At 36.8% G+C, this 23,001-nt stretch overlaps 1 long non-coding RNA gene across 1 annotated transcript in view; it reads left to right on the forward strand.

Moving 5' to 3' along the window:
• The window catches only part of LOC145526611 (uncharacterized), a 55,461-nt gene extending 45,538 nt beyond the window's left edge, over positions 1–9,923 (forward strand). Inside the window, exon 2 of the long non-coding RNA XR_014069020.1 lies at positions 8,881–9,923. This is a non-coding gene — a long non-coding RNA (uncharacterized LOC145526611). The remainder of the gene's footprint in view (positions 1–8,880) is intronic.
• Positions 9,924–23,001: the final 13,078 nt, after the last annotated feature.

Raw genomic sequence — 23,001 nt, forward strand, 5'->3', positions numbered from 1 at the left:
GCAGCTCTGTTAAATAGGAGGGTTTTCATGCATCAGCTTTCCAGAATCTGTTCTTCAGCTTTCTATTTCTGGGTAGATAGAGTGTGGGTAGAATTGCTTTATTTCCTCTGGCAAAACTCTAGCTGTGGTCTCAGAGGCAGTAGCTTCCTAAGTTGGTAGGTTCTGAATCTTGTTGGGACCATTCCAGAAAGCATAGGCTAAACAAGATAGGAAAACTTCTATAAAGAACAAAGAGTAAATATTTTAGGCTTTGTGGACCATACAATCTCTGTTGCAGTTACTCAACCATGCTGTACCTTGAAAATAGCCATATACAATATATTAATAAATTGGCATGACTGTGTTCCAATAAAACTTTATTTATAAAAACAAGTGCCAGGGATGGTTTTGTCCTGAAGACCATAGTTTGGCACTCTTTGGCCTAAACACTTCTCTTTAAGGCCTTTCAGTGATTTTGTAGCACCTTATTCACTTTACTAATGATGTTTATGCTTAAATAATATGTAGAGTGTTTTCTGGTTCTTGCATTGAACTCTGGCTCATAAGGCTGCATATCAGTCGTGAAGGGTTAGATTACACTGTGTTAACAGCTGTCCCCAAATCTCAATGACTTAACTCAGTAAAAGATGATTTCTCATTCACACTAAACATCTAAAGCAGGTCAGCAGGACATATTGTTCCATATCTCCTTACTTAGCATCCTAGGACCCCTGTGTAAACCCTTAATGGTCTCCATGACATTGAAAAAGAGGAGAACATGTTTAATTACACACTGACTCTTAAAAGTTCTGTTTAGAAATGACATAAGTCACTTATGCTCCTATTTGACTAAAAGAAGTCACATGGCTGTGCCTAGCTTCAAGAAGCAGAGAAGGGCAATCCTATCCTGGGAGAAGGAAGAAAAATCAGAGTGTTCTATGAATTTTAATGACTCCTACAAGTTGAATTTCCAGGCTGTGTGATAAGAAGGAAATACTGTATTCAACTCAGCCCAAAGGTGTTTCTGGAACATTATACTATGTTTTGCTATCACCAAGATTTAGCTACATTATAGCTGTTCACCCCATTCATTATATTTGTGTGAATAAGGGACAGGAAGCCTTGGCTTAATCAACTGAGTGAGAGTAATAACAATAACACCTACCTTCTTATTGCCTTGGAAGTGACTTTCCCCAGCGTTCTGGGTAATATGAAGTACTTCTGGAAAGTGCACAAGTTCTTTGATGCCACTTGCTACAGAGATTGACTGACATGAATTCATGGAGCTCTCAACAATGCTTTGTTTACAGAAGGAAAGTAGTTTAGAGGCTGAGAAAATAGAATTTGATTTCCGCAGAATTCTTTCTGTAGTGATTCTCTGTCATCATATTTTTATCATTGTCCTGCAAACATAGCAATAATAATGAATTTGATTTGGGGCCCTCAAACCAGTGTGACTCAGTTTGAATTCTGTCCAAACTTACAGAGTGTCATCAGGTGTATTAGGTAACCCCACTCACCTCCAATTCCCTTCTACAAAATGGTTTTAATAATAGTTGCTACTTCATTAGTGAACACTTAGTAGAGCACTAGGCAGAGTGAACACTTAGTGAACTTAGTGAACATTAGTGAACCCTTAGTAGAGCACTTAGAACAGAACCTGTCAGTAACAGCTGACTGATGTTTCTCCTCCTTCTCCTCATCCTCACTCCATGGCATTACAGTGATGATTGCAAGATAAAAGGTGTATAAAAACATTCTGTTAGCTCTAAAGCACTTCACAAATGTTATTAAGGAATACATTAGGAAACTCAGAGAAGCCAATTGATTTTTCCAAGATCAAACTCGTCTCACTTCCTCCTTAACTCTATCCCACCCTCCACAGCACCTCAAATCCTTCCAAATGATTGCATTGCTAGGCAAGATTTGTGTCCTTTTCTTCTGCCTTAGTATTGGAATATTTTTATTTAGCTGATTTTCATATTTTCTCCCCTCTGTGGCCTTTTCCTTTGTTGTCCTGCTCCATCTCCCAAGAGAAAGAGTCAGTTCTGATTAACTCTAAGCTAACTCCCGAGACATGTATGTCCTCCCCTTTCCCATAGCTTCTGTGGATGCACACACCTGGGAGGAGAGATGCTATAGATTACTGGGAAGAACTGACCCTATTGTGGAGAGCATATGAGAAAGCCCATTTCAACTCTGAGCTGACCAGTTCTCATGCCTGGGACCTCTGTCCAGAGGAGAAGCCACACAGAATCTCTGCAGTAGAGCCCAAATCCCTTTGATGTTGCTTACTCTCCAGAAGACTGTCTGAGGCCAGAGAACTGGAAAGCATGCCTCTTCAGCAGTGTGACAGCATTCCCAGCCTTAATGCCACATCATCATGTCTGAGCCTTAGACAATAAAATATAATAGAGCTTAAAAAATAATAAAGCTGCTCTCCACATCTGGACTCTGCCTTCCGAGATTCATGACTGACTCCATGGCTAGTGCCACACCACCCTAGGGCATCTCACACTTAAGTACTTACACCCTGAAAGAGATATGTGACATTTATTTTCATCCCACCCAAAATACTTGGGCATAGAAGGACAAGTAAAATCAATATTTGTCTAAAAGAAGAGGATGGAATCTGTGGGTGGTTCTGTAATTTCAAGAGGTGATACAAAGGTGCTCAGGAGATGAATTGCAAATAAAAGAGCAGAAAAGAATTTCCTGAGTGTCATTTTAAAAAGCTTCATGCTAATAAGAGCCAAATTCACCCTTTGATATTTCCAAGCTTGCTGAGTAAATAACTCATAAATTTCCTGTAATGATTATATGCATGCTACTGGTGTGCCTCAGAGTCTGACCTATTTTGTGGGTCGACAGCAAAGTCAGAGAAAGCTGTGTCAGAGAGCTAGCATCCAAGCTAGCTCCTAGGCTCTGTACACTACCCACGCCCCATACCACGTGGAGGGGCCGGGGTGATGTCTATTTCAGGAGACTCAGCTGATACCCTACCTGAAATCGACTTTAATGGTATTATTTACAAATTTTTCCCTCCTTTAAATTTATATCTTTTGTTTTCCTCTAGCCAAGTGAAAAGAAAGACAACATGTGTCATATAATATTGTTGAATATTATCACCTCTCACAAAATATCTTGAAGGTCAGGAATAGAAAAACTTTTATTTAATGTTTTTAAGCTCGAGGGCTTGAAGTGTAAGACGTGACAGGCAGATGACAAATAAGCAGGACGTTAAGGGTGTGAGTGTAATTGCAGGGTGGACTTTCATACTCACGCAATCCTTTTTGACTACTGAATGTGTATCTTGAGTTGTGTGATTATTCAATGCTAACTGGGAGCAATGCATGGATGAGGAGACAGGGGAGGTGGGACTACTGAACGGCGGTCATAATGATGCCAGTATAAGTGACAATACTCAAAGTGTACCTGCTTTTATTTTTTTGGTGGGAGAGTTTATGTATTCAAAGCAACTGTACAGTTTTCATTGTGACATTTCCTCAAGGTAGCATTTCATGTGAAGCTCATTAAATGCTTTCTCATAGCAGAAATATGATGAATGTAGTTACAGTTTTCAGTCTTACTTTCTACATAGATAATAAAACACTGATATTAAACTATGATAAAGAAGGTGATGAAACTAAAATCACCATTTAATAGTCATATGGTCAAGGCCATGGAAAACAATAATTTCACAGATGGAAGGTCAAATTAATTTCAACCAAATGCTTCAATGAAAGTAGAAGTCTGAAATGAACAGGTCATAATATATTTTTAGAGAATGCTTGTTTTTAATTTTCAATTTCACAGACATAGTGTCCGGTTTATGGTAACCAAGCTGGCAATGTGAGCTTTTGGGAAACATCAACTGCTTTAGTCCTGGTCTGGGATTCTTCCTGGTCATTAGGGCAAGGCTAAATTTTCTTTGTTTATCTTCTAGAGTCTCTTGTTTATATTTAAATCTTGGGGCCGTGTTATTTAGAAAGGGCTTCCCTCATATCTCAATTGGTAAAGAGTCCGCCTGCAATGTGGGAGACCCCGGTTCGATTCCTGGGTTGGGAAGATCCGTTGGAGAAAGGATCGGCTATCTACTCCAGTATTCTGGCCTGGAGAATTCCATGGACTCTGTAGTCCATGGGGTTGCAAAGAGTCGGACATGAATGAGCAAATTTCACTTCACTATTCAGAAAAGAAATTTTTTCCTCTTTTGAAGCTATATTGGAAAGGATGAAATCTTTACCTTTTAAAAATATCCAACATAGGGTCTTCAATTATGAATATGGAGCTTTGTACACAAATAGGGAGATATGTGGAAACGGTGCCCTGCAAGGCAGTTCACGAAGAGGAAAAGCCCAGCTTTTGAGTGACAATTCTTCTGGTCTCTGTAACTTCCATTTACTTCATCTTTGAACTGCCTCAGAGAAAGTCATGTTATCTTTTTAATCTTCAAATCATCTTTGTAATCTTCAAATCATCTTTGTATCTAAATTCGACTTTTCTCTCCTATCTGATCCCTCAACCTTGAATCATAGAGCTCTTACTTCAGATTTCTGCCTCCATATACTTTTGTTTCTGCTTTCTCATTATCACCGTGCTTCTTGCCCATCTCTTCTCTTACTTTGGAATTAAATTTGTGGACGAAGTCCCTAAATTGAAAACGGCTTCAGCTTGGGACGGCCTTTCAGATTTAATAAGTAGCATTAGCATCGGCATTATAACAATTCCTCCTTTCCCAGTGACCGTTTGGTTTTTAAATTAGTATTTCCCCTTGACAGATGATAAAAAATAAGGCTGAGTAACTTATTAAAAGTAAGTCAGTTTTTAAGTGATCAAGACTGAATTTTAATCCATGATATATGACTGTGGAATCTGTGCTTTCTCCACAAATCTACTAGCCTCTAAAGGATGTGGAAAATACCAGTACTTGAAATATATCTCATAAAATTATGCAAAATGACCAACATTCTCCTTTATCAAGCCACTGCTTTCCAAATATTCTTACCCCCAAACACTAGGTACTTTCTCTAAAGCTCTTATGTCCAGCCACAAACCTCATAATCCACAATGTATTATTTCTGCAGTTCACCAGTACACTTAACCTAAAGATTATCTGGGAGTTTCAAAAAATATCAGTGCCTGGTTCATTCAGAGTCAGTTTTGCAGTTTTTCAGTATCTCCCTGGTGATTCTGATGCAGAGTCAGAGTGATAAGCATGGCTGTAGAATATTCAGGTAGTAATATTGGTGTCCTGTCATCTACACGCCTATAGATGTTATCCCTGTTTTCCTCATCTGCAAATCCTGAAGTCTCCCAGCACTATTATCCTCCCAGTGCTTTAACATATGTAACTTTTGGAACCTTGAACTATCTTCAAAAGAGCAGTATTATAAACTCTTCACAAACATCTCCCCATTTCTGAGGCTGAAGGAAAGCTCAAGAGGAGCCGTTGGGCCTCAGACCTGACATCCCTGGAGGGCCAGTGCCAGGCTCCATCACAGGATCAGATTTCAGTTCTTGCCTGTTGGAAACTCCTTCCCCAGGCTCTTATTTACCTATCTAAGGAGCATTCAGGGCTCACTTCCATCCTTCCTCCATTAATGTTTCTCAAGGACCCAGGACCTAACACTAGAATGCATCCATGACTAACTGAAACATCTTTCACTTGTAACTCTTTCAGTCTGCTGTTTATCTTGTTCTTTCTCTTTATTTGTTATTTCAATAGTCAATAGATTTTAAGTGTCTTCTGTCTGCTAGGCTCTAGGTATACATTGATGGTCCAAACCAACATGGTCTTTTTTTTTTTTTAAAGAGGCCACAGTTACTACCTGTAAATAATTCATATTCAGTGTATGCTACAGCTCTAGCTATCAAGGCTGTACATGCATGCTCAGTCGCTTCAGTCATGTCAGACTCTTTGCAACCGCATGGACTATAGCTCACCAGGATCCTCTGTCCATGGAATTCTCCAGGCAAGAATACTGGAGTGGGTTGCCATGCTCTCCTTCGAGGGGTCTTTCCAACCCAGGGATCGAACCCAAGTCTCCCTTGTTGCAGGTGGATTCTTTATGTTTGAGCCACCAAGGAAGCCCCAAAAGACAGATACTGTTTAATTAACATATATAAGGTATCTAAAATACTCAAATTCATAAGAGCAAAAAGTAGAATGGTGATTACCAAGAGTTGAGGGTGGGGTGGAGCAAGGAGTTGCTTAATGAGTATAGAGTTTCAAATTTACTTTTCTGAAAAAATTCTAGTGATATATTTCACAACATTGTGGATATACTTAACATTATTGAACTGTATACTTTAAATGGTTAATAGTATTTAAAGAAACAAAAACTGAAACAAAGTTTAAAAAGAGCTGGAAAGATTGTTAGGCAAAGCTGTATACAGTCTCATGATCTCTAAATAAATCTGAGTATGTATTTGTTATGTATGGCCAATATATGTATTACACTATTTTTATATTTTATTTTATTCTGATTTTAATACATATATTGCTATTGTATAATATACTGAGTCAGGGTTGTATTTAAAGTAGAATTTCACTTCCTTGTGTATATTTCCTTTTTCCTTTTCTCTCCCACTTGTACCAGCAGGGCTATATCTTCTCCTCCAAAGATCACGAAAGTAGAAGAAAATATTCAAAGGAACTATAGATTCAAGTACTTATAAACATGCCTGCAGGAATTTTTATAGATATTTCATAAGGTTCATTATGGGTTTTATACAAGGCCTGGGCCTAGGGTAGTGGGGTATAGCTAATGATGACTGACATGTGAGGGTAAATAATGTTTGAGGGGGGAAAAGACCAAGTAGGATTTATCTCATGAATGCAAGTTGGATTGAACATTTAAAAATAGATCAATGTAATTCACATAATTATCTAAGTGAGAAAGAAACTATATGATCATTCAGTAGGTGCAGGAAAGGTCTTTAACAAAATTAACCATCTACTCATGATGAAGACTCTCAAGAACCTAGGTAAAAAATGGAAATTTCTCAACTTGATAAAGGGTTTCCTGAAAAATTTACATCTAATAATATATTTAATGATGAAATACTGAATGCTTTCCTCTTAGATTAGGAATAAGAATAGTTTGTTCATTTCTATTTCTTCTATTTAATATTTTACTATAGGTCATAGCCATTTCAATCAGTCAGGAAGAAAAATAAAAAACCATAGAGATTTTACAGAAAGAAAAAAAGCCATCTTTATTCACAGAATGTATTATCATCTATATAGAAAATCCCAAGAAACCTACAAGTAAGGTATTTAAGACAAATAGATCAGTTTAGCAATATTGCAGAATGCAATGTCTACATACTTTATTGTTTAGTCACTAAATCGTGTCCGAATCTTTGTGACCCCCCATGGACTATAGCCAGCAAGGCTCTTCTATCGATGGGATTTCCCAAGCAAGAATACTGGAAAGAATACTGCCATTTCTTTCTCCAGGGGATCTTTCTGACCTAGGGATAGAACCTGGGTCTCCTGTATTGCAGGCAGATAATTTACCACTGAGCCATCTGGGAAGCCCCATCTATATATATTAGCAAAGAAAAATCAGAAAATGAAAGGCCAATGCAATTATGTTAACATAAAATATGGAATTCAAAGTTATAAATTTGATAAAGAAACTTTCTATCACCTACGCACTGAAAGCTACAAAATATTGCTGAGAGAAATAAATTAAGATCTAATAAACAGACAGAATACTTTGTCCAGAGATCAGAAGACTCAACATTGTTAAGATGACAATTCTCCCCAACTGGCAGTCTTCATCTGTCAGTTTCAACAGTCTCCATCAAAATTCTAAAAGGCCTTTTTTGTAAGAGCTGACAAGCTATTTCTCAAATTTATATGGAAATGTGAAAGGTAGAGACTAGACAAAACAATTTTAAAGAATAACAGTGTTGGAGGACTTACACCATGTGATTCAAGATTTATTATGAGCCTTCAGCAAATACAATGTGGTTTTTAACAAAAAGATAGATGTATAAATCAATAGAATAGAATAAAGTCCAGAAATACCCACATATAAGTGCATTGATTTTTGACAAAGGGCTTGAAGCAATTCAGTGGGAGGGAGGATGGATTACGGATTACGAAAGGACGTGAGGAAACTTTTGAGGTGATGGAAACCTTCATTAACTAGATTGTGATGATAGTTTTATAGTGTGTACAATGTCAAAACACTCATCAAATACATACTTTAAATATGTGTGTTATGCTAAGTGTAAATTCTACCATATATATATATATATATATATATATATGTATGTATGAACATCATGCTTAATTACTCAGTTGTGTCCAACTCTTTGTGACCTCACGGACTGTAGTCTTCCAGGCTCCTCTTTCCATGGGATTCTCTAGGCAAGAATACTGGAGTAGGTTGCCATTTCTTTCTCCAGGGAATCTTCTTGATCCAGGGATCAAACCTGCGTCTCCTGCATTGCAGGTGAATTCTTTACCATCTGAACCACCAGGGAAGCCCTTGATTGTACATATATACAATTAAATATGAGGGTGAAAAACAACAGTATCCTTTTTATTTGTTGATTAATTCAATATATAATTCAATAAATAATTAGGAGTTATTTGACAAAATCTGATATTCATTCCTGATTTTTTAAAAAAATAGGAGTAGACAAATTCCCCACTACAATAATTATTGCAGCAGGCATTATGTTTATGTTTACCAAATTTTTTGTTTTCTTCTTAGACCCAGAGGAGGGCTACACCTCCCATCTTTTTTGCTGGGTGGAGCTATATGATTAGTTTTAATCAATGGAATGTGCACAGAAGTGATGTATGCTATTTTTAGACCTGCAACCCACTATTTTCCCATGAACTCCTACACTTTCTATCTTCCCTCGATTCCTCCACAGATACTGAAGATTCATTTGAATCCAAGGAAGAGCCACAAGATGGATGGAACCTGGGTCTCTGAATCCCTTTACGGAAAGCCAATCTCCACCTTGGTATGTACTGTAATGTGAAAAAGAAATAAGCTTTTATTCTTATAACTTGCTGAGAATTTGAAATTTCTTGTCATAGAAGTTAGCTTTCCCTGATTGATACAGATATAAGAAAGTCAGAATATAAAGGAATAAGCTTAGCATAATATATATATTATTAGTAGCATGTTATCATATAGCATTATTTTTGGAACAGTTTACAATGTTTTGAGAAATGTAAGGGAAATCTAAAGTAAATGGACACTTACACTTTATTCTTTGATGGTTGGTGGTGGTTTAGTCACTAAGTCGTATACAACTCTTGCAACCCCATGGCTGTAGCCCACCATGCGCCTCTTTCCATGGAATTTCCCAGACAAGAATACTGGAGTGGGTTGCCATTTCCTTCTCCAGGGGATCATCCCAACTGAGGGATCAAACCCAGGCCTTCCGCACTGCAGGTGGTCTTCTGCATTGTAGACAGATTCCTTACCAAGATAGCACAACTCAAATTACAAGGTGTAAATTTTCATAGGGTAATATAAAAATTTTGTTTAAATGTAAAGTTCATTTGGAAAAATGTTTGTCCCAATATCCATGGTATTTTTTCAAAGTGGGTAGAGGTTGATAAGAATCAGTTCTATCAAATATTGACACTTATGTGAAGCTATGTGGAAATAATATAGAAGGAATATATATCCAGAAAATTAATGAACATAAGTTCAAAAAATTCATATTGATACTGAACAACTTACAATAATGGAGATAATCTAATAACAGAGAGAAACTTATATCCAGATAAATCAATGAATATAAAGTCCATGAAAAGGATTTATTTTTAACAGTAAATGTGGTTGGTGAAATCAGTTATGGGAAAGGGTGTCAATAGAGTTAAACAGCTTGATAGCTATTTGAAAAAAAATCTGGAATTTCTGTTTTATTCTTTGCAAGAAAATAGTTTAAATTAGCAAAAATTTTAAAATTAAGCTGTAGAGTTTTACAAAAATGAAAAGTTGCATTTTGAGGAGGACTTGCAGAGAAGTCCTAAAAATTCAAAAACCATAAGTGGAAAATATTTTAAAAATGTGAAAATATTACATAAATATTTAGAACTTCTAAATGTCATAAATGACTCAAAGCTGAAAGACAAATAAAATTGTGAAAAAATTAGCAAAAATATGACATAAACCAAATGCTTTACACTAATTAGCCCATACATATTTAAAAGATCAAATATATGAATAGTTAATGACAGAAAATAAAAATAAATGGCTGATAAAATACAAAATATGGCCAATCTCCGTCACAATCAAATAAATGAAAACCAAAACAAAGGATACTTTTTCTCTCAGATTGGTAAATGTTAATTTTCTTATGCTGGTGGAAGTATGGGCAAATTTATGCTTACCTATACTACTAGGAGTAGTGATAATTTTGAAAATTTTTAGAGGGAGATTTGAAATATTTATTTTAAAATATTCATACCCTGTTGTCTAGAAAACGTGTTCTAGGAAGTTGGCTGTCAAAATAAAATATCACAGAATTATTTTGTGTTGTGAGCATGGGAATGTGTGTTGTAACACTTAAAATTTTTTTTTATTATTATTTATTTATTTTTGTTTGGCTACACTGGGTCTTCATTGCTTTTCAAAGTCTTTCTCTAGTTGCGGTGAGTAGGGGCTACTCTTTGTTGTGGTGTTCAGGCTTCTCATTGCAGTGGCTTCTCTTGTTGTGGAGCACAGGCTCTAAGCCCGTGGGTTTCAGTAATTGCAGCACACGGGCTCTGCAGTTGTGGCATATGGGCTCAGTTGTTCAATGACGTGTGAGCCCTTCCCAGATCAGGGATTGAACTCATGTTCCCCGCATGGGCAGGCAGACTCCTATTCACTGTGCCACCAGGAAAGTCTCAACATTATTTTAAATAGCAAAATGCTAGCTATAATCTGAATGTCCTTTAATAAGGGTTTTATTAATAAGTTCATTACATTATCCAATGGACTATTATACACCTACCATGCAAGGGTTAGTTTAAATATAATATTATGAAAAAAATAAGAATGAAAATGTGGACTTCCACTCTGAGCCATAATGAAGTGATACAGAACAGCTGGCCTCTCCATCCTTCAACAATTGGAAAACTGAGGAAATTTCCCTGGCAGTCCAGTGGTTGGGACTCAATGCTTTCACTGCTGGGGCCCAGGTTTGATCTTTGGTCAGGGACCTGAAATCCCACAAACTCTGTGTTGGAGCCAAAAAAAATTGTTTTTTGAAAAACTGGAGAAACGATGTGAAACAATGGTTTTCAGACCACAGGTAGACCTCAGATCATACACAACTTTGATCCTTGAGAGAAAGGAAACAAATGAGGTAGGTGAATCCTGACTTCTTGTTTTCTGTTGTACGTAATTTTCATCTTGCAACACCTGGAGATTTTACTGAGTTCAGGAGGCAGAGACCATAGTTTTATAAGGTCAAGGTGACTAGAATTTACAGTCAGGGTACCAGAAAGAAAGGAACTACACAATATCAGTGCTCCAGATATCTGTAGCTGGACATCTTTAAGTTTGGTTGAGTACAAACCTATACATCTATAGGAGGAAGTTTATCCAAGGGTGGGGAGGGAACATCTAAAAGGCAATAAGCTTAATAATTCTTGGAGTTTGTATGGGACTGAGTAGAGTTTGACAGAATATTAAAAAGCAGAGACATTACTTTGCCAACAAAGCTCCATCTAGTCAAAGCTATGGTTTTTCCAGTAGTCATGTATGAATGTGAGAGTTGGACTATAAAGAAAACTGAGCACAGAAGAATTGGTGCTCTTGAACTGTGGTGTTGGAAAAGACTCTTGAGAGTCCCTTGGACTGCAAGGAGATCCAACCAGTCCATCCTAAAGGAAATCAGTCCTGAATATTCATTGGAAGGACTGATGCTGAAGCTGAAACTCTAATACTTTGGCCACCAGATGTGAAGAACTGACTCATTTGAAAAGACCCTGATGCTGGGAAAGACTGAAGGCAGGAGGAGAAGGGGACAACAGAGGATGAAATGGTTGGATGGCATCACCGACTCAATGGACATGAGTTTGAGTAGGCTGTGGGAGTTGGTGATGGACAGGGCAGACTGGCGTGTTGCAGTCCATGGGGTTGCAAAGAGTCGGACTTGACTGAGCAAGTGAACTAAACTCATACTTCATACTTGGGCTGAAATATCCTAGACTATGAGTTGCTCTGGACCTGACCAAACCTTATAAACAAATGTCAAAGTGGGTACAAATGACTCTAAATAAGTTAAAAACATGCAACCACAAAGCCAAGCACAATTGGAATATAACAACATCCAGGAAAATGAAACATTAACATTCAAAATATATATTTTCCAATGCAAAATTACCAGACATTCAAAGAAGCAGGAAAATGTGACTTGTAATGAAAGAAATCAAGCAACGGCTACAGATCCAGAAATAACACAGATGACAGAATTAGGAGGCAAGGGCATTATACATATATAACTATGTTCCATATATTCAAGAACATAGAAGAAAGTTGGAACAGAATGAGGAAAGAAATGGAATATTTGTAAGACCTCAGTAGAACATCTACAGATAAAGAATACTATACTTGAAATGAAAATGTAGATTAGATTGTGTATTACTTTGCTAAGGCTACTGTAACAAAGTGACTTAAACAAGAGAAATTTATGTTGAAGAGGTTAGAGGTCCAAGATCAAGGTATTGGCAAAGTTGGTTTTATTGTGAGGCCTCACTCTCTTTGCCTTACACATAACAAACTTCTGGTTTCTTCACGTAGTCTTTCCTCTGTGTCCTAGTTTTCTCTTAAAAGGACACCAATTATATTGGTTTAGGCCCTCTCTCAATGACCACATTTAACTTATGTTTCTTTTTTAAAGACCTTTTCTCCCATTACAGTCACAATCTGAGGTACTAGGGGTTAGGATTTAAATATAAAATTTTGGATGGGGCGTAAGTCAGTCCAGGCTTCCCTGGTGGCTCATGGTAAAGAACCTGCCTACCAATGGAGGAGATGCAGGAGATGCGAGGTAGATCCCTGGGTCAGGAAGATCCCCTAAAGAAGGAAATGGCAACACATTCTAGTATTCTTGCTGGGATATTTCAAGGGCAGAGGAGTCTAGCAGACTACAATCCACAGGGTTGCAGAGTCAGACACGACTGAGCATGCATGCATCTAAATCAGTCCATTACAGATGGGATTAACAAGAATTCAGACACTGGGAGAAAAGATTAATGACTTTGAAGACATACCAATAAAAACTATTTAAAATGAAACACAAAGAGGAAAATGATTGAATAAAATGGACCCAACATAGGTGAGCAGTGGAATGAGATAAAGTAGTTCAACTTATGTGTAACTGGGTGGGGATATAGAAAAATGTCTGAAAAATAATGGTTAAAAGTGTGAAAACTACAAACCCACATATTAAACACATTCAATGAATCTGAGCAGGAGAAAACCAAACCAAACATTATAATCAAATTGCTGAAAACAAATAACAAAGAGAAAATTTTGAAAGAGCTAGAGGAAAAGATTCATTGCATTCAGATGAACAAACTACAAATGATTTCTTGCCAGAAATTTTGCAAGACAGAGGACAAGGTAGTGACATCATTAAAATTCTGAGTGAAAAAAATCTGTCAGCATAGCATTTTGTACCTGGTAAAAGTATCTTTCAAATATGAAGGAAGAGGAAATACTTTTTTAGACAAATAAAAGCTGAGAGAATTAATTATTAGTGAATTTGCACTACTTTTAACTTCAGGTTAAAAAAATTATACCAGGTGGAAATTTGGATTGATTTAATAGAATGAAAAACACTGAAAGAATGTGGGCACATATAATGGACATTTTTCTCATTTTTAATTTCTTTGACAGTTGATTATTTTAAACAAAGATAATAAAACTTTATAATGTGAAGAAATGTATGACAAGAATAAAAAAGACAGGATGGGAGAAATATACATGATACAGCCTAATATTATTTAGTGTGGACTGTGATACATGAAAGTTATAAACTAGAACCACTAGAAATGTTAAACAAAGAAGTATATTAATAAGCCTAATGGTAGAGATACAAATATTAAAGTGCAATAGAGTGTATATTTCTTTTGAAGAAATATTATTTTGAGAATATCATAAAATATTAACTGTGATTATATTTTGAGTAATAAACTGTAGGTGGAGAAAGAGAAGTATTTTTTACATTTCATTATATACTTTTTATTGTAGTATTTGAACATTCTTCAATAATGAATGTATTAGTTTTAAATTTATTTATTTATTATAGTTGTTTGCTGGACTTATGAGCCATTTTGTTTTCTTTATGCTTTGCTGGCTTCAAAACTAATAATTGTCATTATTTAAAACATACACATTAAAATAATCCACAGCCTACATTTTAACATAATATTATGTCAATGGCATAATTATAATCCTACTTCACAAGTTAAAATTCTGTGCCAGAATAAATTCACTTGAATTAATCTTCACTCTATATGCTTATATTGATATTCTGCTTATTATTTTTCTTTTTGTTAAATACACAGAAGAGACTATAATAGAAAAGATCACATGTATAATTTAACTGGATAACAAAATATTATTTGTTGATAAAATACAATAAAATTGTTTGAGTTAAACAAAGTCCACTGGATTACATATGAGATTTTCACTTACCATTGTGAAACCACTACTTTCTGGGAAAGCACATGTTTTGAGATGACCACCACAAAGTCTTCCAAGAATTGTGTAATAAAAAAGAATCTCTTTTATTCCAGGTTTAACGTTCAGTAAGGGAAAAACCACAGTGGGGATTCTGGAATCTAAATTCCATTCTAATGGGAAGAATATTGACTTGGGCATATTTCATGCCTTGAAACCATATCTAATTTTGATAAACACTTATCTTTTGTATGTATATCTACAGTGAAGTCTAAACATATAATACATAGAAACAGGATTTGATTTATTATAATAGCTTATAATAACAAAGATTTTATGATCTCATTGGATCACATGACTGCAAATGGAAATAAGTATGTGAAATGCTGTGTTAATAGACCAAAGTATAAATGCCACATCATTATAAGTAGAATTATAAAGCACATAGCCACCTTAATTTTTCCCTTTACACAGAAAATACATTTTTGTCATTCTTTAGTTTCATCATGAGAGTGCTTAGAGAGGTATGAATGTTGACAATGGACAATTGATGTGTAAATCTGTTTCTGGATCTCCTTCCCCATAAAGTCTTGAGGGGAGAAAGTTGAAAAGAACAGAGTGTAGATAAGTACTGAGCTGACTGATTTTCCTGAAAACAGAACCTGTTCTGGTAGAAATTTCATATTGTGGTTTCAGCTCCTTCCTGACACAAAAGAGAAGCTTGTACGTTGCTGCTGCTGCTGCTAAGTCGCTTCAGTCATGTCCGACTCTGTGCGACCCCATAGACGGCAGCCCACGGCTCCGCCGTCCCTGGGATTCTCCAGGCAAGAATACTGGAGTGGGTTGCCATTTCCTTCTCCAGTGCATGAAAGGGAAAAGTGAAAGTGAAGTCGCTCAGTCGTGTCCGACTCTTAGCGACCTCATGGACTGTAACCTACCAGGCTCCTCCATCCATGGGATTTTCCAGGCAAGAGTACTGGAGTGGGGTGCCATTGCCTTCTCCAGCTTGTACGTTGAGGGGTGGGTAAAAAGAATAGGGCTGAAGAGACCAAAACAAGTCTTCTGTCATGTGTGTGCATGCCGACACTCTTGTGCCCCTTGGACTGTAGCCTGCCAGGCTCCTCTGTCCATGGAATTTTCCAGGCAGGAATATTGGAGTGGGTTGCCATTTCCTACTTCAGATCTTCCCCACCCAGAGATCCGACCCATGTCTCCTGCATCTCCTGGATTGGCAGGCAGATTCTTTACCACTGTGCCAACTGGGAAGCCAGTTTGTATCATCTCTTCTGCAAATACATCTTCCAAGTATAATATGTTCGATTTGCCCATTCATTTATTAATTTAATTATGATATTAGTGAAATATTTAATGCAATTAAGTACTTTGTACATCACATTAGGAAGTTTGAACTTCATTTCACAGGTAATAGGTAGCTACCAGTATGTTTTAAGAAGAACTATATGGTCAAATTTGTTTTCCTCAAAGATTCCTCTAATAGCAGAATGGAGGTTGAATTGGCAAAAGGTCACTTTAAACAAAGAGGAACGCAATAGGAGAATGTTTCAGTGTTCTAGTGAAAAATATTTAGCCAAGGGCAGTATCAGTAGAGGTGGAAATAAGTGAATTCAGGGATAATTGGAGGTTAAAGCAACAGGAAATTTGGAAGGTGTATAGAGTAGGGAGGGTAGATATAAAATAGGGAGGGCCTGTGCTCAGTTTTAATCTGGGGACATGGGAGACTGGATGGACAATGAGCCTTTCCTGAGGCAGCAAAGATAAAATAGAAGAGAAGATTTGGGGACAGAGAGGATTGATTTAGCTTTATGCATATGTATTTGAAAAACCCATAGGATTATTTATGCAGAAAAATCTAACGTATAGTAATGAGCCATGATCATTCATTTTAAATAGCATTGGTTATTTTTGTCTGATTTTCAAAGCAATATATGTTCTTTGTAGATTGTTTGGGAAAAAAAAGAAGAAAAAATAAAATAACATTCATTCATAAATTGTCCATTCTGACATGATACCTCCCATGGCTAATGTTTTGAAGTCTCTTTTTTTTCCTATTGATTTTCTTTCTTCACACAATTGGGAAGTATTTTTGTTTCTTGATTTTTAATGAAAACTTCCCATGTAATTAAAGTTTCTTCCAAACACTTTATTTTAAAATATTTAATTAATTACATACAATAAAAACCATTCATTCTGATGCTCAGTTCTTTGAGCTTTGATAAATGCATAGAGTTGTGCAACCACTACCATAATCAAGATAGAGAGCAATTCCCTCACCACCCCCAGGTAATTCCCTTATGCCTCTCCTCTGAGGTTAATCTCTCCACCAGCCCCCAAACTGGCAATCACTAATTTATCACCAGCCAGTAATTATCACTTTGTCCTGGTCCATAATATCATATAATGGCATCATCTTAGAGTTACCCATGTTGTTGCCTTTTTATCACTGATTAGCATTAGATTAAATGAATGTACCAGAGATGGCTCATCCATATATGAAATGAAGCACATCTGAGTTGCTTCCAGTCTTCAGCAATTGTGAACAAAGATGCTAAAACATTTATATAGGTTTCTGTGTGAGCAGAAATTTCATTTCCCTTTGATAAATATCTAGGTGTGGGATTGCTGGATCATTAATATTTAGATATATGACAAACTGGCAAGCTGTTTTCCAAAATGGCTATGCTCTTTTTCACTCTCACAAGCAAGGTATGAGTGTTTGGGTTGCCCTCTATCCTCATCAGCACTTGACAGTAATAGTATTTTAAAACCATTTTAATAGGCTTGTATGGTTGTAGTTTTAATATGCGTATCCTTGATGAGTAATGATGTTGAGCATTTTATTATGTGCTTATTTGGATCCATATTCTACTTGGGTGAAGTGTCTATTTAAGTTTCTATCCCAGTTTTTAAGTGGGATTTTCTGTTCTCTTATTATCAAATTTTCAGAATTCTTTAGCTATTCTGGGTCAAGTCCTTCATCAAATATGTGATTGGCAAATATTTTCTCCCAGTATGTGGTCTGTTTTTCATTCTCTTAACAGGGCAAAGTTTATATTTTGATAAGGTCAATTTATAACTTTTCTTTTTTTTTTATAAATTTATTTATTTTAGTTGGGAGCTAATTACTTTACAATATTGTAATAGTTTTTGCCATACATTGACATGAATCAGCCATGGGTTTACATGAGTTCCCCTTCCTGGACCCCCCACCCACCTCCCTCCCCATCCCATCCCTCTGGGTCATCCCATTGCCCCGGCCCTGAGCCCTTGTCTCATGCATCGAACATGGAATGGTGTTCTGTTTCACATATGATAATATACATGTTTCAATGCTATTCTCCCAGAACGTCCCACCCTCACCTTCTCCCTCAGAGTCCATAAAATTGTTCTATGCATCTGTGTCTCTTATTCTGTCTCGCATATAGGGTTATCGTTACCATCTTTCAAATTCCATATATATGCATTAGTATACTGTATTGTTGTTTTTCTTTCTGGCTTACTTCACTTTGTATAATGGGCTCCAGTTTCATCCATCTCAGTAGAACCGATTCAAATGTATTTTTTTTAATGGCTGAGTAATATTCCATTGTGTATATGTACCACAGCTTCCTTATCCATTCGTCTGCTGATGGACATCTAGGTTGCTTCCATGTCCTGGCTATTGTAAACAGTGCTGCGATGAACATTGGGGTAAACGCGTCTCTTTCAATTCTGGTTTCCTCGGTGTATATGCCCAGCAGTGGGATTGCTGGGTCATATGGCAGTTCTATTCCCAGTTTTTTAAGGAATCTCCACACTGTTCTCCATAGTGGCTGTACTAGTTTGCATTCCCACCAACAGTGTAAGAGGGTTCCCTTTTCTCCACACCCTCTCCAGCATTTATTGCTTGTCGACTTTTGGATAGCAGCCATTCTGACTGGTGTGAAATGGTACCTCATTGTGGTTTTGATTTGCATTTCTCTAATAATGAGTGATGTTGAGCATCTTTTCATGTGTTTGTTAGCCATCTGTATTTCTTCTTTGGAGAAATAACTTTTCTTTTATGGATTGTACTTTTAGTGTGTCTAAGTTTTTCTCTAGCAGTTTCTTCTGTGTTTTATAATTTTAGCTTTTATATATAGGTCTCTGTATTAATTTGAGTGATGTTTTATACAAGGTGTGAGGAATGTATTGAGTTCAGTATTTTGCATATGTGTATCTACTTATTCTACCACCATATGTACAATAGGCTATCATTTCTCCATCAGATCAGCTTTGCACTTCCGTCAAAGTCAATTGACCATAGGCATATGGACCAATTTCTTCACTCTGTATTCTGTTCCATTGACCTGTGTCTGTATCTGTCCACCAATACTACACTGTGTTTATCACTGTGACTTTTAAAATAAATCTTGAAATCAAATCATATGTTAACTTTTTGTTTTTCTTTTTTTTTTAAACAAACTTGTTCTTCTAGTTCCTTTGCTTATTCCTATAAATTTTATAATCAGTTTGTCAGTATCTGCAAAATAATCTTGCTGTGGATTTGATTGAGTTTGTAATTATCTTATTGATCAGTCTGGGGAGAATTAACATCCTAATGATATTGAGTTCTCCAATTCATGACAAACATGATTTATCTCTCCATTTTTTAATCTTTGATGCTTTCTTTAGTGTTTTTAGTTTTGAGGGTGCTAATCCTAGGCATTTTTGACTTTGTATTCTGTGACTATACTAAACATAGTCTGCTTTTAAACTGTGTTTAGACTGTGACTAAACTAATACTTGTTAGTGACAAGTGCTGTTTGGTCAATTCTGTGATATTTTTATGTAGAAAATCATGTGTGAAAATAAGGTTTTATTTCTTCCTCTCCAACCTGTACTCCCTTTAATCCTTTGTATTATTTTATTGCATTACCTGGGATGTCCAGTATGATTTTGAATAGGAGTGGTGAGAGTGGACATCCTTGCCTTGTTCCTGATCTTAAAAGGAAGACATTCAAGCTTCACCACTGAGTGTTATGTCAGCCATGATTTTTCACGTATATATGTATGTATGTATGAATGTATGTATGTATGTATGTATGTATGTATTTTGGTAGATGACTGTATTAGTCAGAGCTCTTCAAGGAAACAGAAGCAATAGGAGATATATATATATTTCATATATATATGGGCTTCCCTTGTGGCTCAGCTGGTAAAAAATCCACCTGCAACGTGGGAAACCTGGGTTCGATCCCTGGGTTGGGAAGATCCCCTGGAGAAGGGAAAGGCTAACCACTCCAGTATTTTGGCTTAGAGAATTCCAAGGACTGTATAGTCCATGGGGTCACAAAGAGTCAGACATGACTGAGTGACTTTCACTTCGTATTTCTTTCACTTTATATATATATATACACACACACACACACATGTTTGTTTATTTATTTGGAGGAATTGGCTTATGCAATTATGGAGGCTGAAAAAAATTCCATGATATTCTGTTTGCAAGTTGGAGGCTCAGGAAAGTTAGTGGTGTAATTTCAATCCCAGTCTGAAGGCCTGAGAACCAGGGGAGCCAGTAGTGTGAATTCCAGTTCAAGGGCGGGAAGAGACTGATGTCTCAGCTCAAGAAAACAGGCAGGAAGCAAAAAAGCATAAATTCCTCCTCTTCCACCTTTTTGCTCTATTCAGGCCCTCAGTGGATTGGACGATGCTCGCCACACTGGGAGGGGAGCAATCTACTTCACTGAGTCCACTAATTCAAATGCTAATCTTATCTAGAAACACCCTCACATCAAACCCAGAATGACATTTTAATCTGGACGTCCCTTGACCCAGTCAATGTGACATGCAAAATTAACCATCACAATGTCCTTTATCAAACTAAGACATTTTTTTTTGTAATCCTTAATTATTGAAATCATGAATGTATGTTGAAAATTTTAAAAGGCTTTTTTGCATTCATGGAGATGATGATATATTTCTTAGTCCTTAGAACGTTGATATGGTAAATTACACTAATAGATTTTCAGATGTTTGCCCAGTTTCATCAAGACAGATACCACTTGGTTATGATGTATTATCTTCTTCATATATTTTGTTTAGAATTTTTGTATCTATGTTTGTGAGGAATATTGGTGTGTAACTTTCTTTCAGTGTTGTCTGGTTTTGGTATATTGGTAAACATACTTTTTAATAGTTTCATTATAATCCACCTTACAAATATTCTAAAATTTAGAACTGTTTTTCTATTTGGGAACATTTTGGTTGATTTCATTTTGGGGGCGTTTCATCTAAAAACATTACAGAGAACATTATTGAAAACAAACATTTCTCTACATATCTGATTATTTAAGAATAAGTTCCTTTAATTTTATTCACTAAGTTGAAACATATAAGCATTTTTACTACTTATATGTTTTTACATTTTGACTTTATCTTGCAAATGATGGGACACATATGCTATAGTGACTTTAGCTGTTTTGTGCTTTATTCAGAAAACTCTGGTGGTCCTGTGAGGAATGGGCTGAATGGGAAGGAAAAGCAAGTAGGGGGATCATTGAAGGGTCAATTACAATGTTTTGAGTTAGAACTCTTAAGTGCATGAACTACAGCAGATGAAGAGGAAGAGATGGCCTCTGAAGTTATTTTTGAAACAGGATTTTGGTGACAGAGAAGATAGAAACTTAAAATTAGTCAAGAATGACCTGGGCTTTGGATGAATCAGTGAGCCAGGGAGCAGAAAGCAAGAAGAAGAATAAAATATGCTTACTTGGAAAATTGTTGAGGGAAGTGGTAGTGCTCCAGGAAATCCAGGTTTCAGTAGAGATGAGGCCATAAATGAAATATTCAGTGGAAAAATTTCAGGAAACTATCATTGAACATTTCTTTAGAATACCAGGGCATGGTGATAAGGAATAAGATAAATGTCTTTAAGGAGAAAGCAAAAAGCAAAAGGAAGATCTAAACTGAATGGAAATGAGGCTATGAGGGAAGGTGAGTGATCAGAGAATGAAGTTTGGAGATAGAAATAAGATGGCAAAATCTGAAAAATCTCCACTACTCAGTAGATCTGTGGTCAGAGGCATTTCCTGGTGATTGCCACTTTGTTCCTCAGATGACTATGAAGGCATTAATCCCTCAGCAGGGAGTCCGCCTCAGCTTTGTGGTTAGGTCACTGGCAGTTTATTTGTCTCTAAAAATCCTACCTGGTAACCAGCTGGTGACTACTTCTGGTTCCCGAACTTGTCTTCCAAATTCTGTAACCTACATCCTCACCCATATGCTGAGACTTCTGTCACTGGCAAACTATTTCTTTGGCACTTAGAGAACTTAAACACCGCACCTGGCAGGTTGTGTGACTTCAGCACATTGCTCAGCCTCCCCCAGGCGCAGCTTCCTCAGCTGTAAAATGAAGAGGCTGGGCTAGATGATCTCAAAGTTTCCTTGTGGCTCATTCTTTAATTATATCCTTAGCATAATCATGTGTGTAAATCTGTTTTACATACATTTGGAGAATATAAATAACACAAGCCGTTTAGTCAGTTACACATCCAGTCCTTGATCATGAAACCCATTTCATATGCATTATTACCAGACTCAGCAAGAGCTTGCAGACTGAACTATGAATATTAGACAGATGTCTCTCATGGGCAAATGGCGGGTGAGGAGTTGTGGATGGGGAGGTAGAAGCTGTGCTAAATCTTTCCAACCCAAGTCATGTTCACCAAACTGATGCCTTAAGCCCTGTCACCTAATGGTACTTGTTTTGCAATTGACTAGTAAAACTGTAGTAGAGGCAGGGTGCATGAAATTCTGAACCTTTAATACCTAATATAAGGACAAATCAAGCACAGACAGCATTTAGGGAGTGATTATAATAAATGAGTAGGAAATAAAAATCAACACACTGATATGGAAGTAACACAGTTATTTGGGTTTTAACAAAGACCCTCTAGAAGTTCTCATGAAATATTTCTCATATCTATACCAGGAATGATATTTAGGTGTGGCTCAACAGGATTTAGAAATATTGAGATACTTTCAGGTCTGAGAGCCCTCCCAATATCCTGGTTGCCTGGGCCCCCTGTTGGAATTTTCTGAACCTCCTTATGACTGAGCATCTAAAGGTGTTATGCCTGGAGTACTCTGCTCCCATGCTGTGGGTGACACTCACATCTGGCTGTCTGGATTATGTAGGTGATTGATGGTGTGGAGTCACTAATTGTGTCTGACACTTGTGACCCTGTGGACTATAGCCTACCAGGCTTCTATGTCTGTGGAATTCTCCAGGCAAGTATACTGGGGTGGGTTGTTGTTGTTCAGTTGCTCAGTTGTATGTGACTCTTTGCAACCCCATAAACTGCAGAACGCCAGGCTT

Source organism: Giraffa tippelskirchi, chromosome 2 (genome assembly GCF_054371585.1).
Source record: "Giraffa tippelskirchi isolate mGirTip1 chromosome 2, T2T-mGirTip1v1.2.pri, whole genome shotgun sequence".
NCBI lineage: Eukaryota > Metazoa > Chordata > Mammalia > Artiodactyla > Giraffidae > Giraffa > Giraffa tippelskirchi.